Source organism: Phoca vitulina, unplaced genomic scaffold, assembly GCF_004348235.1.
Source record: "Phoca vitulina isolate PV1807 unplaced genomic scaffold, GSC_HSeal_1.0 scaffold9, whole genome shotgun sequence".
Classification (NCBI taxonomy): domain Eukaryota; kingdom Metazoa; phylum Chordata; class Mammalia; order Carnivora; family Phocidae; genus Phoca; species Phoca vitulina.
The window spans coordinates 20,294,312-20,312,297 of record NW_022589712.1 but is presented as its reverse complement, the minus strand read 5'-3'; the positions used below and the strand labels follow the sequence as shown (position 1 = coordinate 20,312,297).

General features: G+C 34.6%; 1 protein-coding gene across 1 annotated transcript in view; it reads right to left on the bottom strand.

Moving 5' to 3' along the window:
* Positions 1 to 4,134: 4,134 nt before the first annotated feature.
* The window catches only part of EPM2A (EPM2A glucan phosphatase, laforin), a 241,657-nt gene continuing 227,805 nt past the window's right edge, over positions 4,135 to 17,986 (bottom strand). The window contains exon 6 of the transcript XR_004299970.1: positions 4,135 to 4,204. The gene's annotated coding sequence lies outside the window, so the exon portion shown is untranslated. The remainder of the gene's footprint in view (positions 4,205 to 17,986) is intronic.

The following is a 17,986-nucleotide window of genomic DNA, read 5'->3' as shown; positions in this document are numbered from 1 at the left end:
CTCAAAGCCTTTGACTTGAATTTTCATTTACCCGATTTTATTAAATGTCCCCATCTACTTCCTCGTTCTAAGTATTTGCTGGAAATTTCTTTTTCCAATGCTTTATTCGGTTTCAATAAAAAGCCAAAAATTTGACAGTTTCAATAAAAAGCCAAAATTTTATAAAGGGAATATAAGAACAATGTGTGTTCTTAATCCAGGGAAGAGATCAATCTCTAGTTTACCCAATCTAAGAGTATATCTTAATCCCATTAATATTTATTTAATTGTGGATATTTAAAATTTTTTTTAGCATTTTATCTTATACATTCTGTTTATTATGTTTTCTTATTTTCTTTGGTTTTCTTCTTTTTTTTCTCTGACTTTTTGCATTGATAGTTTTTGTTTGTTTCTTTTTGCTGTCTCATTCCTTCATATCCTTCGGAAGTCCAAATGTTATGCATCTTAATCCCATTGTTCCATCTGGCAGCCTTCAAAATTACAATACACATATTTAAATTTGCATTTTCTTCAATAACCAAAAAAAATTATTTAAATTAATGATTATTTCCTTCTTCCTTTCATCTATCATCCTTCCTTAGTTTTCACATTATCTCTCTATTATTTTGAGCCAGTATTCCCCTCTCTCATGTGCTCAGGTACTTAACCTTCACTTGTCTTCCGCACTCTGAACACTTTTCATCCATACCCATCTCATTCTTTGTACAACAGAGCCCTTCCTTCCTGTGGAGCTGTTAATCTATTACTTTGAGTAACATTGAATATCCAGATGTATCTCTCTCTCTTTCAATATACATTAGCTATTCTTCATGGTGGGAGAATCATCCTAATTTTTAGAAAAGAGTACAATTATCGACATCACACAAAATTATATAATTCTTCTTGATTATAATTTATAATGCATATACACTCTCACATACATATTTTATTATGCATCTTTGGGCTTTATTTGAGGAAAAATGGTTTTTCTTCCCTTGCTGTGGCAGATGGTATTACATGTTGTTTTGTAAACACAGTGAGGAAGACAAGGTACCTCAGAAGACCTTAACATTTGCATGCAACACTGATAACTTAATCTTCATTGCACGTTAAAAGCCTCAAGACCCATTTGGAAGACTGCAGGGGCAGATACCATATTTTCTTTGCTCCAGTACTTCTTTTCATTAAACTAGAGAGTTAGCCAGCTGTTAGTGCTGAAAAGTTATCCTTAGGGAAGTGTGGCTTTCAAAGGGGGCAGAGTTTCCTTAAAACCACATTTCCGGATAGTACCGGAGAGTTCATAATCAAAACTGAGTTTTTACATTAGGTTTTCCATTAAGAAACAGTTCAATCAATGAGTGATTTTAGATCACTAGATTCTCAAATTATTCTCAAATACTATCTACACAAATGTTAATTCACAGTAATTTGACAGTTTCAATAAAAAGCCAAAATTTTATAAAGGGAAAAAAAAAAAACACTTCTCTTCATCCCCAGCCTTTTTCTGTCAATATTGGCTTTCTGTTTTTATTAAGCTGTTTTCATTTCCTAAAATGTCTTTCACCTTATCCATCCAATCTAAACTAGCTATTAGTTATCACATTACTCCTTATTTTAGTTGTTAAGTAAAACATTTACCATAGTCTGACATTTTTAATCTGTCCCTCAGTCCACTTTTTTGACTGTCTAATCTCTTTCTCTATTGAAAGCAAAGGTTTTTTTTATATTATTTGATTCCATATTCTATACACCTACCACAAGTCTTGGCATATATACTAGATCCTTAATTTAGATTTCTCAAAATATAGAGAATATTACAATAGTTTGAATTTAAAACTTTAATTTTATCATCATATACTTAGGAAAAATAAAATTATGAGATCAAATATACTAGATTTTTAAACATTTGCAGAACTTAGAATTATTTATTCCCCTTAACTATCTTTAAGGCGGCAAAAAAATGAAAATATAAGATTTTAATGTATTATAAGGAATGATATATGCACATCATTGCAGAAAAAATGAATGTCTCCTATAAATACTACTGATGACTTTTTGTAAAACAGGAACATATTTTAACCCTTTTTTATAAAAGAGTTGATAGATTTGTTTTTTAAGTAAAAAGCTTATATGATTATGATATTCTGATTTGATTGAAAGTCAAATACCCTAAAAACTGTTTTGTACGACTAATAGAATTCTTCGACACAGGTTAAAAACATATTGAGGGAAAACAAAAGAAACAAATAATCCCCAAAGGTCAAAAAAGACAATAGTATCGACATCTTTCAGTAGGGAAACTGAAAGTTAAAAAAAATCATAGATAGCATACAAGGCAAAACTTAGTAATAATATACAACAGAAGATAAGTGGAATGAAATTTCTTCTTTTTCCATCTCCATCTGTCTGATATCTTAGATTAGATATTTTAAAAGCAGTGAATTTGCTTGTCTTCAATTAAAGATGAATATGAAAAATGAACTACCAAAATTACTGCCAAATTAACTAGTGCTAAGGAACTAAATCTAGGCGCAGAAAATGCTGAAAAATATTTAGTTTCAACTTCAGACAGAATTTTTTTTAGCAAAATATAAAATTATCATACAAAACATGAATGCTAAAATAATGATTTATACAATCTGAGGCTTTTCCAGGTATGTTACCAGTCTTCCTAATTTCAGACATTAGAGTTTAAAGTAAAATAGAGTTTGTGGTTTCCCATAGGTTCATTGTGGTCACCTAACTTCAAATTCTCCCACATATAGTCCCCCCAAAACATTTATATTATCAACAACAGCAAACAGCAAATGACATCACCCATACCCTATGACAACAGAAGGAGGCAGCGGATATTGAAAAATGTTGATTTACATGTAAGTAAACATTATCTGGATTATAAACCAGGGTAGAGGGTCAGGGATTAAGCAGAAGAGAACAGAATACACCAGGATCCTAGTTGTAGTAGAATAGTGATTAAGGTTTGCCCCCAGGAGGGAAGGGTTGTGTCTTGAAGAATACCACGAAAAAGATTTAAAACCCAGTAGATGGGAGCACTGACAATAGGGAGTCAAAAGAGACCTTCTTAGAAAGTGCACAGGACCAGCAGAGGCCCTGAGGAAGGCACTGCTTCTGGGAAGAGCATGACAGCTTTGTTGTGAAAATGCTTCCCAGACTGAGGCTTGGTGGTGATGAGAAAGAAGGAAGCATCTGATGATAATGCCTTTATAGAAACAAAATATCATCAAAGAATCGGAGGAAGAAAGATTATCCCCAAAATGCACCCTTTATTAAAGAATTTGTGCTCCACAGACAATAAGTGCTCTTGAATTAAGAAACCAAGAAGGGGTGCCTGGGTGGCTCAGTTGGTTAAGCGTCTGACTATGGCTCAGGTCATGATCTTGGGATCCTGGGATCGAGCTCCATGTCAGGCTCCCTGCTCAGCAGGGAGTCTGCTTCTCCCTCTCCCTCTGCCACTCCCCCGACTTGGGGAAACCATGTAAGCCACATCTTCCTTGGCCCAAACCCAGCTTCCTCAGTCTAGAGAATGACCTTTTATTTCTTGTCCTGGAAAACTCAGTGCAGCTAATACTGAACAAATAAACAAAATTCTCAACATATATACGAAGTAACTTTAAAAATAAAACAGAAAATAAGAATGAAAATCTTTCGGTATATAAAAACACCAAAAATAGTTAGGATGGAAAAGAAAAAACTGTAAGGCAACACTACCACATACAATTCACTAATTCATATAAATGATATTAATAGTAGTTGAAAAAATACCATTAACTAAAATTCCAAAATGGAGGGTAGATATGGACAAACAGTAAGACAATGTCAAACAGGGCTTAATCAAATGAGGGGGAAAGAGAAGAGACATTAATCTTGAAATTAAGATTGAGTTATACCCTGAGAACACAGTTAAGGTAGGTAAGAGATTTTTTAAAAATTGAAATAATTTAGAAAACCAAAGAAAAAAAAAGCAAAGTGGATTAGAGTGAAATTGTTAGTTTTGGAATTTAGACAATAAAGATCTAATGTACATATGACTAAAGAAAGAAGAAAAGCAAAAGAATGGAGTGGAAATAATAATAATAATAGTATAAATTATGCATATACCTTTTTATAAAATTAAAGAACTCCATATTGGAAAGGCCCACAGTGTGTCTGGTAAACCTGATACATAATGGTCAACTCCAAGGCATATCCCAGTAAAATGATTAAACTGTAAAGATAAAGAAAAAAATAAATCTCTTGGTTTCCAGGTAAAATACCAAATTACTTACAAAGGAAAGAAATCAGGAAGTATAAGACTTTTAGACAGTAAATAAAATAAAAATTTTCAAGAATTCATGCAAAAAATTATGAGCTAAGGTTTTTATATCCAGCCAAATTTTCCTTTAATGTCAAGCATATAGAAAAATAGAGTTAAGCATGTAAGATAGGAGATAATATTTTGCTCATGAGCCCTTATGAGAAAACTACTAAAGGATGAGTTTATCTAATGAGAAGATTGGGGAAATTTCAACTGAAGAATTGTGTTAAGGATTGATTATACCTAACTGTAAATGTAATATTAAAGTGAGATCTAGATGAAGCTGGAAGAATAACATATATATGTTATACGCTCAGATAACATACAAATAATAGAACAAAAAAAGGGGGGAAGAGAGAAAAAGTGAGAAGGGAAAGAACAAGTGGAAAGAAGTATGAATTATTTCATTGCCTCGGAGGTACTAAATAAGAGTCAAAGTATATTACTTAAAGCTGATAAATCAAACAATAAACAACCATGAAAAAAGAACTGTCATTATTTATAGGTATTAATATAGAGAAAACTATTAGAACATGAATACAAGTCTTTCTGAATAGCAAAAGAAATATAAAAACACAATCATTAACAGAGCACACAATGTAAGACATATAGTAATTACAGCAATGCATGCAGAACATATAATTTAAACTATTTGACTTAGCTGAAACAAAACACATTTGATGAATCACTAATTTAAATGCAAATGGGCTTTAATCTATTCATTAAAAGAAACACATTTTTAGATTGGCTTACACAAAAATTCTAATTTTATGCTATATTCAAGAGATGCACTTTGTTTTGATGTATCAGTTTTTTTGTTTAGTGTGTTCATGAATTATATATTTCCATTTTTTTACTTTCAATCTTTCTTTGTTCTTAAAGTGTGTTCTTTATAAGCAGAATATAGTTGGGTTTTTTTTTAACCTAGTCTGACAGATTTTTTTCATTTATTTACAACACTTAGTCTATTTTTATATAATATAATTATGATATCTGAGGGGTTAAACTTATCATGATATTTTTTTATTTGTCCCATATTTTCTTTTCTTAACTTATACTTTGTTTTGTTTTTCTGTTTTCTCCTTTCTTGTCTTCTTTTGGATTAATCAGGTTTTTTAAAATCATTCCACTTTTCCTCCATCCACTTATTAGCTAGTAGGTTACATATATTTAAATTGTTTTTAAAATGATTATCCTAAGGCCTAGATATTTTTATATATATCCAATTATTCATGTATTTTATTTTTAAAATTTTATTTTGTTATGTTATGGTAATCACTACACATCATTAGTTTTTGATGTAGTGTTCCATGATTCATTGTTTGCATATAACACCCAGTGCTCCATGCAGAACGTGTCCTCTTTAATACCCATCACCAGGCTAACCCATCCCCCATGCCCCTCCCCTCTAGAACTCTCAGTTTGTTTCTCAGAGTCCATAGTCTCTCATGGTTCATCTCACCCTCCAATTCCCCCCCCTTCATTTTTCCCTTCCTACTATCTTCATCTTTTTTTTTTTTCTAACATATAATGTATTATTTGTTTCAGAGGTACAGGTCTGTGATTCAGTCTTACACAATTCACAGTGCTCACCATAGCACACACCCTCCCCAATGTCTATCATCCAGCCACCCCATCCCTCCCACCCCCCCACCACTCCAGCAACCCTCAGTTTGTTTCCCGAGATTAAGAATTCCTCGTATCAGTGAGATCATATGATACATGTGTTTCTCTGATTGACTTATTTCACTTAGCATAATACCCTCTAGTTCCATCCACATGGTTGCAAATGGCAAGATTTCGTGTTTTTTTATGGCTGCATAATATTCCATTATATATATATATACCACATCTTCTTTATCCATTCATCTGTTGATGGACATCTTGGCTCTTTCCACAGTTTGGCTATTGTGGACATTGCTGCTATAAACATTGGGGTGCACGTACCCCTTCGGATCACTACATTTGTATCTTTGGGGTAAATACCCAGTAGTGCAATTGCGGGGTCACACAGTAGCTCTATTTTCAACTTTTTGAGGAACCTCCATACTGTTTTCCAGAGTGGCTGCACCAGCTTGCATTCCCACCAACAGTGTAGGAGGGTTCCCCTTTCTCTGCATCCTCCTCAACATCTGTCATTTCCTGACTTGTTAATTTTAGCCATTCTGACTGGTGTGAGGTGAAACCTCACAATAATTACTTTTGTTGTTTTAAACAGTGAATGTTCCTGCATATTTAAGCACATATATATTGTTTCCAGTGCTCTTCATTCTTTCTCTATGTATGTGGTTTCAACTGGGATCATGTCCATTCTACCTGAAGAACAAATTGTAGTATTTATTGTATTGCATTTCTTCTTTGAAAATATTAAATTAAATTAAATCTGTGGCTTGATGGCTTTTGTCATTTTTGGAAAATTCTCTACCAATATCTCTTTAAAAAAATTTTTTTTTTCTGTTCTAGCCTCTCCTCTTTTTCTGGGATATAAAATATATGCAGGTAGATCTTTCTACCCTTTTCCATTGGCCTCTTTTCTATATTTTCTGGTTTTTTCCCTCTGCTCTTAAATCTGAAGGTTTCTTACCAATTTATTTTACACTTCACTAACCTTTTCTACTCTGTCTAATCTGTTATATACCCTATAGCAAATTTTTAATTTAAGTAATCATATTTATTTCTGAGATTTCCATTTGATTTTAAAAAATAGAATCTAATTTTCTAATTAAATACCTATCTTTTTACCTACTGGCTTGAAAATACTAATCATAGTTATTTTTTAAATTGAAATAATTCATATAACATAAAAATCACCAACTGAAAGTGTACAATTCAATGTTTGTTAGTATTCTGGCTATGTTGTCCAAACATCACCAGTGTCTAATTCCAAGTTAAATATTCCAATTCCATTCTCAAAAGAAACTCCATCCCTACTAGCATTCATCCTAATTTTCCTGGCCTTTCCCCTCTCAACCACTAATCTACCCTGTGTCTATGGATTTGCCTATTCTAGATATTTCATATAAGTGACTCATATGATACCTGTCTTTTTGTGTCTCAGGTTTCTTGCATGTTGTAGAATGTTCCTTTTTAAGGCCAAATGATATTGCATTTTAATGAATATACCCCTTTTGTTTATTCATCAGTTATTGGATATTTTTATTACCATTTTTTCACTATTACAAATAATGCTACTGTGAACATTCATGGACACATTTTATGTGAACCTATGTTTTCGATTCCCTTGGGGATGTACCTACGTGTGGAATTATTGGGTCTTACGGTAATGCTGTGCTTAAGTTTTTGAGGAATGCCCAAACTTTTCAACAGTGACTACACCATTTTACATTCCTACCAGCAATATACTAGAGTTGCTGTTTCTGCACATCTGCATCCACTTGCTACTGGATTTCCTTTTGATTATAGCCTTCCTTATGGGTGTACAATGCTACCTCTTTGTGGTTTGGTTTGTATTTACATAATAGCTAAAGATATTGACCATTTTTTCATGTGTTTATTGGCTATTTGCATATATTTTTTGGAGAATTGACTATTCAAATCAATTGCCCATTTTTAAATTGGATGATTTATCTTTACTTGTTCACTTGTATTCCCTTTTATTTCTGTTCTTCAGAGTGGGTAATCTCAATTGACCTATCTTCAGGTTCACGGATGCATTTTTCTGCCTGCTCAAACCTTTTGTTGAGCCCCTCAAGTAAATTTTCATTTCAGTTTTACTTTCCAACTCCAGAGTTTCTATTTGGTTACTCTTTATAGTTTCTACCTCATTATTGATATTCTTTCTTTAGAGAGTGTTTTCACACTTTCCTTGAGTTCTTTAGGATTCCTTTAGTTCTTTATTTCTTTGGGTTTCTTAAGTTCTTTGGACATATTTAAAATAGCTGATTTAAAGTTGTTTTTTTTTTTTTCCCTAGAAAATTCAATGTCTGGGCTTCCTCAGAAATAAAATGTTATTGATTGTTCCTTTCCTATGTATAAGCCATACTTTCTTGTTTCTTTGCATGTCCCATAATTTTTTGCTGAAAACTAGACATTTTTAATGTTATAAATGTGGCAACTCTGGAAATAAAATGCCCTTCCCTCACCTGGTTTGCTATTCTTGTGCTTATAATAGTTGTTGTTTATTTGTTTGATGAATTTTCTAAACTAATTCTCTAAAATATTTATTCTTTGTTGTGTATGACTCCTGTATCTGTTCCATTAGCTTAGTAGTCAGGTAATGATTAGATTAAAATTTCCTTAAATGCCTGGAGCCAAAACACTTCCCAATCTCTATGAAAGGCTGTGTGTGTGCATGGGGAGTTTACAACTCTGCCTTCACCTTCACTTCCTACTTCCTTAACTTCAAGGTCAGCCAGGGGTAAAAGCTTAGGGACAGTTCAGGTTTTCCTGAGTATAGCCCTGAGTATGTATGTGTCCTTCTAGAATATGACTTTAAGAATGACTTCTAGAATGACTTCCTTAACTTCAAGGTCAGCTAGGGGTAAAAGCTTAGGGACAGTTCAGGTTTTCCTGAGTATAGCCCTGAGTATGTATGTGTCCTTCTAGAACATGACTTTAAGAATATGTCAGAGCTTTTCAAAGACCCATGTTTTGCACCAGCCTTTTCTCCCAAGTTTTTTGGTTAGTCTATTGTTTGCCCTACTAATATTTATCACCTTAGACAGCAACAGCTAAAATATTTGCCTGTAAATGACCCCCAACTAGCAGCCTTAGCACTGGGCTAGTTTTAGTCAGGTGAAATAAAGATAAGCCTTTTGAGTCAATCTGCCAGGGAGCCATCAGGCCTACCAAAACAAATTATAATTCTTTGTAAATCAAGTCCATCCTGATCTTTCCAGTATTAAGAATCTGGGCTGTTGTTTTTAAAGCTACTCCTGAGCTGAGAAAGGGGACATGGGATTGGGGAAATTTAAAATGCTACAGAGCTCATTGTGCTTACTAACATTCAACCATTTTTCTTGAATAAATGCCCTCCAGGCCAGCAAGCTTTTGGTTAATTTCCAAAGTTCTTAAAAATTTGATTCTGACAGTTTGGGCCAATTTTTAAATTTGCTTTTATGGAGGAGTAAACTTTCAGAATTACTTACTCCACCATTTTCATGACATAATTCTAATCATAATTATTTAAAGTCTATATGTTATATCTCCATTCAGCAATTTAAAAAAGCCTACAAATTCTTCAGCACTCCTCTTGTTGTGAGGCAGGATCTATGTCCTTTCTCCTTGAATCTGCACAGCTTTTATATTTACTTGAGCCAAAAAGCACACGTAAGTGATACCATGTAATTTCCAATGATGTGTTATAAAAGGCCTTACAGCTTCTGCTTGACTCTTTGGGGATGATTATACTGAGGGGAACCAGTTCCCAAATAAGAAGTCCAACTACATTGAAACCACAATGCTAGAGAGGCTATCCTTTGTTGCCCCCATTTAGCCCAAGCTGATTTCCCAGCCAACAGTTAGCATCAACTGCCAGACATATGAAAAGTCACCTTGGATATACAGCCCAGTAAAGCCTGCAGATGGCTACAGCCCTAACCAACATCTAACTGCAACTATATGAAAAACCCCACGTAAAAACTGCCAACCTCTTCCCAAATTCTTGATCCTCAAAATCATCAGTATGTTTGACACCACCAAGTTTTGGGATACCATGCTATACAAAAGTAACTTTCACACTATGATATCTAGATCATCTGTAGGCCTGTTTTTATTGCCTATTTTTTCTCTTGCTTTTCATTTTGGTCATGTTTGCAACATGCTGTGTAATTTTTTATTGGAAGACAGACATTGAGGAGACAAGATGGTGGTGGAGTAGGAGGACCCTAGGCTCCCCTGATCCCACAAATACAACTAGATAACTATCAAATCATCCTAAATACCTCAGAAATTGACCTGAAGACTGGCAGAACAAATTCCACAACTAAAAGTAGAAAAGAGGCCACAGAGAAGAAAGTAGGAAGTATGGAGACACAATTTGGGAGACAGACAGATTGTGGCCACATGGTGGGGAGAGAGCTTCAGTTTCAGAGAAGGACAAGAGACAGACTAATACACAGGGAGCAGCACATAGGGAAGATGATTTGCCATAGCAATTGGTTTGGAAAGCAAGAGGGGCCAAATTCTGTGAATTCTTGCAACCAGCGAAGATTAAAGCCTAGAGTTTTAAAGGTTAGTGGGCTTGGCTCAGGGACAGCCTGGAGGGCACTGGGGAGGGCACTGAGGGAAGTTTATAACAATACCACAAGAATCAAGAAAAATCTCAGATAAACCACTTAATATTACAACTAAAGGAGCTAGGAAAAAAAGGAAATACAACAAATGAAACCCCAAACCAGCAGAAGGAAGGAAATAATAGTAACTAGAGCAGAAATAAGTGAAATAGAAACTTAAAAAAAACATTAGAACAGATAAATGAAACCAGGAGCTGCTTCTTCAAAAAGATAAAAAAATTCATAGACCGCTAGCTAGACTCATCAAAAAACAAAGAGAAAGGACACAAATAAATAAAGTTACAAATGAAAGAGGAGCAATAACAACCAAAACCACAAATATCCAAACAATTCTAAGAGAATATTATGAAAAACTATACGCCAACAAATTGGACAACCTTGAAGGAATGGATAAATTCCTAGAAACATATAACCCACCAAAACTGAAGCAAGAAGAAAGAGAAAATTTGAACAGATCCATTACCAGCAAGGAGATTGAATCAGTAATAAAAACAACAACAACAACAACAACAAACTCCCAAGGAACAAAAGTCCAGAACCAGATGTCTTTACAGGCAAATTCTACCAAACATTTAAAGAAGAGCTAATACTTATTCTTCTCAAACTATTCCAAAAAACAGAAGAGGAAGGAAAACTTCCAAATTCATTCTATGAGGCCATCATTACCCTGATACAGAACTGATAAAGACACCTCAGAAAAAGAGAACTACAGACCAATATCTCTGATGAATACAGATGCAAAAATTCTCAACAAAATACTAACAAACAGAATCCAACAATATATTAAAAAAACATTCACCACAATCAAGTGGGATTTATTACTGGGTTGCAAGGTGGTTCAATATTTGCAAATCAACCAATGTGATACATTACATCAATAAGGAAAGGATAATAACTATATGATCATTTCAATAGATGCAGAAAAAGCATTTGATAAAGTACAACAGGCATTCATGATAAAAACCCTCAACAAGGTAGGCTTAGAGGGAACATACCTCAACATAATGAAGGCCACATATGAAAAACTCATATCGAACATCATACTCAATGAGAAAAACCTGGCAGCTTTCCCCCAAACACAGGAACAAGACAAGACTGTCCACTCTTACCACTTTTATTCAGTGTGGTCCTGGAACTCCTGGCCATGGAAATTAGACAACAAAAAAAAATAAAAGGCATCCAAATTGGCAAGGAAGAAGTAAAACTTTCACTATTTGCAGATGACATGATACTCTATACAGAAAATATAGAAATATATAGAATATATAGAAATATATAGAAAATATATAGAAAATGCTGAAGACTCCACCAAAAAACTACTAGAATTGATAAATGAATTCATTAAAGTCACAAGAAACAAAATCAATGTGCAGATACCTCTTGCATCTCTATACACTAATAATGAAGCTGCAGAAAAAGAAATTTTTTTAAAAATCCCATTTACAATTGCACCAAAAAATAATAAAATACCTAAGGAATAAACCTAACCAAAGAGGTGAAAGTCCTGTATTCTGAAAGCTATAAAACACTTATGAAAGGGGTGCCTGGGTGGTTTAGTCGTTAAGCGTCTGCCCTTGGCTCAGGTCACAATCCCAGGGTCCTGGGATCGAGACCTGCATCAGGCTCCCTGCTCAGCAGAGAGCCTGCTTCTCCCTCTCCACTCCCCCTACTTGTGTTCCCTCTCTCACTGTGTCTCTCTCTGTCAAATAAATAAATAAATAAATCTTAAAAAAAAACACAAACATTTATGAAAGAAATTGAAGATGACACAACAAAATGGAAAGACATTCCATGCTCATGGATTGGAAGAACAAATATTGTTAAAATGTATATACCACCCAAAGCAATCTATATATTTAATGCAATCCCTATCAAAACACCAAGAGTCATTTTCACAGAACTAGAACAAAAAATCCTAAAATTTATATGAAACCACAAAAGACCCCGAATTGCCAAGCAATTTTGCAAAAGAAAAACAAAGACAGAAGCATCACAATTCCAGACTTCGAGCTATATTACAAAGCTGTAGTAATCAAAACAGTATAATACTGGCACAAAAATAGAAATATAGATCAGTGAAACAGAATAGAAAACCCAGAAATAAGCCCACAATTATATGGTCAAATAATCTTTGACAGAGCAAGAAAGAATATCCAATGGAGAAAAGAGTGTTTTTTCAAAAAATGGTGTTGGGAAAACTGGTCAGCTACATGTAAAAGAATGAAACTGGACCACTTCCTTACACTTTGCACAGCAAAGGAAACAATCAACAAAACTAAAAGGCAACCTATGGAATGGGAGAAGATATTTGCAAATGACATAATGATAAAAGGTTAGTATCCAAAATAAATAAAGAACTGATACAACTCAACACCCAAAAAAACAAATAATCCAATTAAAAATGGGCAGAAGACATGAACAGTCATTTCTCCAAAGAAGACATACAAATGGCCAACATGAAAAGACATTCAACATCACTTATCATCAGAGAAATTCAAATCAAAACTACAATAAGATATTACCTCACACCAGTCAGAATGGCTAAAATCAACAACACAAGAAACAACAAGTGTTGGCAAGGATGTGGAGAAAAAGGAACCTTCATGCACTGTTGGTGGGAATGCAAACTGGTACAGCCACTGTAGAAAACAGTACAGAGGTTCCTCAAAAAATTAAAAATAGAATTACCCTAAGATCCATTAATCACCATACTGGGTATTTACCCAAAGAATACAAAAACACTAATTCAAAGGTATACATGCATCCTTATGTTTATAGCGGCATTATCTACAATAGCCAAATTATAGAAGTGGCCCAAGTATCCATTGATAGATGAATGGATAAAGAAGAGGTGATTTTATGTATATAATGGAATGGAATATTATTCAACCATAAAAAAGAACAAAATCTTGCCATTTGCATTGCCATGGATGGAGCTAGAGAGTATAATGCTAAGTGAAATAAGTCAGTCTGAGAACTACAAATGCCATATGATTCACTTACATGTGGAATTTATGAAACAAAACAAATGATTAAAGGGGAAAAAAGAAAGAGAGAGAAACCAAGAAACAGACTCTTACCTATTGTGAACAAACTGATGGTTACCAGAGGCGAGGTCAGTGGGGGATGGGTAAAGTAGGCGACGGGGATTAAGGAGTGCACTACATTGTAATCAGCACCAGGTGATGTATGGAATTGGTGAATTGCTCTATTGTACACCTGAAACTAATATAACACTGTATGTCAACTATACTGAAATTTAAAAAATTTTTTAAGTTAAAAAAGGAAAGAAAGGCAGACATCGTATATAAGAAGTTGTGGAAGCACTGGGTGGTGCTACCTTCTTCCAAAGAGTATTTAATGCTATTTTGGCAACCCTATAACACACTGGTTGATCTTCTTGATCCAGCTGATGGTAGTTTATTTCTGACTTACTCTTATTCTTATGGCCTAGTCCTGGGATGTTAACTTCCTTGGCAGATTCACTTTTTTTCTTGATAAATTTCTCTTAGCTTTTTAGCCTCTTGTCACTGCTTCAGCTTGGTTTCTTAGAGAACTGTTCCACACATGCATAACTCTGGAGTCAACAAATGCAGCCGAAGTGTTCCTCAAGGGGAAAATTGTGTGCAGTATATCAGGTTCACACCTGTGTGTTATCCTTTTCCTCTGGAATGTTGTTCCTGAAGTCCTGGTTACTTTGGATATTCTCTGAAGTTTTCAAATACTTGTCCTTTTCATTTATTTTTTTATTCTAGCTTTTACAGTTGTTTTTAGTGGGCCAATTGGTTTGATACCAGTTTCTCCATCAAATTCATAGTAGAAGTCTATCCTGTTGTACTTTTTTCTCCATAATACGTTACATGCACTGCATTTACTTGTTCATTCATTCAATGTCTCCTTAATGTAGTGCCTTGAGAGCAGAACTGAGTTTTGCTCATTGTGAAGTCCCAAAGCCTAGAAAAATGGCTAGCATAAAGAAGGCATCCGGTAAATATGTTTGAAGGGAGGAAAGAAATCAATAGGCTTGATTCTCTCACCCAGGTACACACCTGGGAAACTTGGTTTAAGGACTTCTGTTTATCCTCTTTGATCAATATATTTTAAACTTCTCCTACACCCCCACTCTACACATCCAATTAGCTACCAATTCTGATGATAATTCCATATTCTTAATATCTTTCCAATATGCCCTTCTTTCTTCATCCTGGCTACATGAGTTTGGGAGTGTCATTATCCCTTACCTGGTTACTACATAAGTCTGTTAATTAATGCCTTACCTCTAGTTTTCCTTCCCTTCATTATATCTTTCCCTTACATAGTGTTTTCAGTATTTTTCTCAAATATAAATCTTATTGTATTTCAGGGCTTTAAAAATGTTTAAAAATAGCAATGGCTCAACATAGTCTACAAGAGTAAATGCCAAACTTTTAGTTTCATAAAATACAAGGAACTTCAAAATGTCTTGCAATGACGAAACAAGGACTTTTTAACAAACCTCGAAATCACCGGAATGTTCATACTAAAGTGTCTGAAACTCCCAGATCAGAAGCATATCACCATGATTTTATGCATAACTCTTGATAGCCCAAAATGACTCAGAGGAGTGAGGATTAGACTGAATATATTAAGGATTAGACTAAAGAAGAAAGTGGGATGTAAATATTCTATATAAATTTATGCTGTGGTTGGTTGGCAAGCAGTGGCATTCATATCTACTTTTTAATACATCTGAAAAGACTTTCATTACATTACATTAAAGTGATAGGACTTCTTATACTTCATGGACTATTAGAATTAAGGAGTTAAGGGCGCCTGGGTGGCTCAGTTGGTTAAGCAACTGCCTTCGGCTCAGGTCATGATCCTGGAGTCCTGGGATCGTGTCCCGCATCGGGCTCCCTGCTCGGCAGGGAGTCTGCTTCTCCCTCTGACCCTCCCGACCCTCCCCCCTCTCATGTGCTCTCTCTCTCAGTCTCTCTCTCTCAAATAAATAAATAAAATCTTTAAAAAAAAAAAAAAAGAATTAAGGAGTTAAAATCATATTGCTATTATTTTATTTCTTGAATACTTACCGAGTGCCTGCTCTATGTCAATCGCAATCTAATTCTTCATGACATAAATATGTATAAGATAGAGTTTTTCTCTCTCTCTCAGAGGGCACAGAGAGTAGTAATTCCACCTAATTGATTAACTGAAGCAAACACTGTGTTGTGATTATTTTCTATTTCATTTTTTTAAATATTTTATTTATTTATTTGACAGAGAGAGAGAGAGCGAGAGCAGGAACACAAGCAGGGGGAGTGGGAGAGGGAGAAGCAAGCTTCCTGTGAACAGGGAGCCCGATGCGGGGCTCGATCCCAGGACCCTGAAATCATGACCTGAGCCAAAGGCAGACGCTTAATGATTGAGCCACCCAGGTGCCCCTCTATTTCATTTTTAACTTAAAAGGTTATTTATTTGAAATACACAAAATGTTTAAGATCCCCTAATGAAGTATTCCTTCATCTGTCATTGGTTTTCACACTTAATTGGTGGTGTATTTAACACTTTCTATATCATTACCCAAACTTATAGGAAACCATAATGTAAGTCAAACTTTCCATGGAGACTACAGGGGGCAAAAGACAACAAGATTTGGAAAACTGCTCTGAAGGGCAAGGTAGAAGAAAAAGATTAGCAAAAGAGACTTCTAACGAGTCAGAATATTAAAAAGGAAAAAGGAAAGGGATGTAAATGTGTGAAGCCTCAGTTTCCTTGTCTGCAGAATAGAAATATATATTTAACTTGTACGATCACTGGCATGGTGCCTGATGTTTAGTAAATTCTCCTAAATATTGCTGTTTTTGTTTCACCTAAAACTCTAATTTTGTGCTCAAGCAACCAAAATCTATAACTAGACCATAAGCCAAATTCCTTATCACCAATAGTACTTAAGATACCTGCTCTTTGAATCACTGCTTATCTTCACTTAAATAGAAAAATGAAAACTTGGAAATGATACATAGGCTAAAAATTTGCAACTTAACAGATGATTTGTCCCATTGTAGTTTCACTAAGGAGACATAATTCAGATAAAGAGTCCCTCCCATTTTTTTTTCAAAAATGTTCCCTCAGTTGTTGAAATCATGAGTTATTGTGAGTGGCATGAGAATCATAATGAAACACTCTGGGTCTAATCAAAATGAATAGTACAAAATGTAAGAAGGAGAAGCATTAGGGTCAGGGAACTATTTCATATCTATTTACTTTGCGACATTTTGTTTTATGTGGGAAGTTTCACAGGTTTTGCTCTTACCTAAGGGGTGATGTAGAATGTCTAATGATACCCATTATCACTTTTGTCAAGGCCACTGTGACTTACAGATTCTTTATGCTAATTGGGATTATGCTTCTGGCATATTTAGAAACCCACTACAATTTTTTTAAACATTTAAGTCAAGTGATTTGAGAAAAACTAAGCATAAGGCTTCAGGTGGTAGAGGTATTTCAGGAATGACAGTGCCAAAGAAAAAATAATTAGCAAACCCTTTCATGATAGCTAATTTTCACTGGGCCATGTGCAATCTATTTTTGAACCACCAGATGCCCCCTTCAATGTAGTCTTATTTTTATTTACATAGCAAAGTTATTTCTAAAGTTGACAGAGATCTGTCAATTTGTTCTAATTTTGTTGAGAGAAAATTTGCCAGTATCACATGATAACATCTTCTGCCCCATGTACCTAAGCCTCATACTTTGTGAGGTGAGTTGCTCTAACATGAAGGTTGGAAATAGCAAGCCTCCCCCACAAGCCCATGAGGGAAAGGCTTTGCTATTCCGCTCATTTTGAGATCTTATCATCACCCACTGGCTAATTAAAACTTGAGCAGACTTATTCAGTTTGGTAAAATATTTCCAGCCAGTGCAATCAATGAAGTTTTTCCAAAGCTACTTACTAAATAAGCGTTTTTCCTAAATTTTAGATTTTCAGTGGACTGTTGGCAAGTTGGTTAAACAACTCTGACAAAGAATTTCCTCTAAGCTTTGATGTCTGAGTATATTATTTCTAGAGAGGGCAGAAAAAAATTCTGTTAACTCAATAGAACAAGAAATTGGTTTTTATTACAAAGTTATTTTAATGATTAGTTATACTATAATGGTTACATGAACAAAGCCAATGAACATATAAAAGGGAACTTGATTCCATTGTAACCAGGAAAATGCAAATTAAAATTGAATGAGGTAATATTTTACACCCGACAGAATGACAAAAATAAAAACGATAGACAACACAAGCATTAACGAGGATGAAAAAAAAAACCCAGCACCACTGGTGGGAGTGTAAGTTGGTACATCTACTAAAGGTGAACAAACACATACCTTATCAATCCAGTTTCACTCCTAGGCATTTACCCAGCAGAAGTGTTACGTACACTTACCAAAAGACACACACAAAAAGGAT